This window comes from Gallus gallus, chromosome 3 (genome assembly GCF_016699485.2).
Source record: "Gallus gallus isolate bGalGal1 chromosome 3, bGalGal1.mat.broiler.GRCg7b, whole genome shotgun sequence".
NCBI classification, from domain to species: domain Eukaryota; kingdom Metazoa; phylum Chordata; class Aves; order Galliformes; family Phasianidae; genus Gallus; species Gallus gallus.
Window position 1 is genome coordinate 34379584 of NC_052534.1, and position 1325 is coordinate 34380908.

Here is a 1325-nt window from a genome sequence, read left to right on the forward strand (position 1 = left end):
ATGCAGATATGTCTACGTAGAATTTAACAGTTATTGGCCAGAATTATTAATACTGTAGTTAGGCAGCTGTGGGGGTAGTAGTCATAACTACAGAAGCACAAAACAAGAGCCAAATAACACTGGAGATAATCTAATCCTCGTGTTTTCTCCTTGTCGTGGTCACAATACTTAATCATTTTGAAAGATGCCCTTACATGCAATGCTACCTTCTTTCCCGTCAGTACAAAACCACATTCTCTTCTTTCTCAACAGCTGATCTTTGCCAAAGAGTAAACTTTCATCTCGATGTTTTTGTCTTCTGACCTCCCCAACTGAATTATGACCTCACAGTGAAAAGACCCCTGCTTAGGTTGCAGTTCCTTCTCTTACGTCAGATAGGAAAGAACTCAACCACGTATTAAAATAGGAGCGCACGCTAAGTACTCGCTCAGTTTCCTATAGTCACTCCAGGGGCTTTATGAGGCAACACCTCCTACCTGATCCAAAGAGAAGGAGCACCTCTCCCCTCACAGCACAAAATTAGGAGTAACATTTTCTCCTGTGAATTAGAGCTAAATATGAGTCCAATTCCAAACTTGAGTTTTCCAGTGAAGATAGTGTTTCTCTGTGCTAACTCAAGGTCTCTGGGGGCTTTTTAATATAAATTACTGAACTGAAAGTTCTCCATAAAACTTATCTTCATTCTTTCACTTCCTCCAGAAGAAAAAAGAGGAATATGGTACAAACAGAAATGGTAAAGAATGCAAATTTGTTTTCTTCTTGTACGAGGCAAACCCATAAAGTGTAAAAGTTGCATTATCTTTGTATTGGCAGCATGTTGGTTTAGTGCTCTGAAGTATACTTCTGAATTAATAGAGCCATGCTGCTGCTTACAGCTGGACCTCCCCGCCCCCACCAACCTGAGCCACAAACTCTGTCAAACTAAGTCCAGAGTAGAGAGAAAGTACTATTTTTGCTCAGTTAATGCCTTTAAGCACGTTTGGTCTGAAACGTAATATACTATAAATCATTTTGTGAAAATCCTAAATACACTCTCACTATGAGGATAGAAGTATGCAAATGCATACTACGCCATCATTCGTATTCTTGTCAGTATGCAATTAGAGCTAACACTATTTTCAAATAAGACAATATTTCTGTGAAAGTACACATTTCTCTTGACTGAAGATTTACGGTGACATATACCAACAGTGTGCCTTTTTAGATGAACTGCTGACCATCCCCACTTATAAATCACATCAATTGTTGTTCTACCAATCGTAACAAAGTGTCTTAAAAATCTTCTTTAGTGAAGTTAAAAAAAAAAGTTACTTAAATAAGTGAGA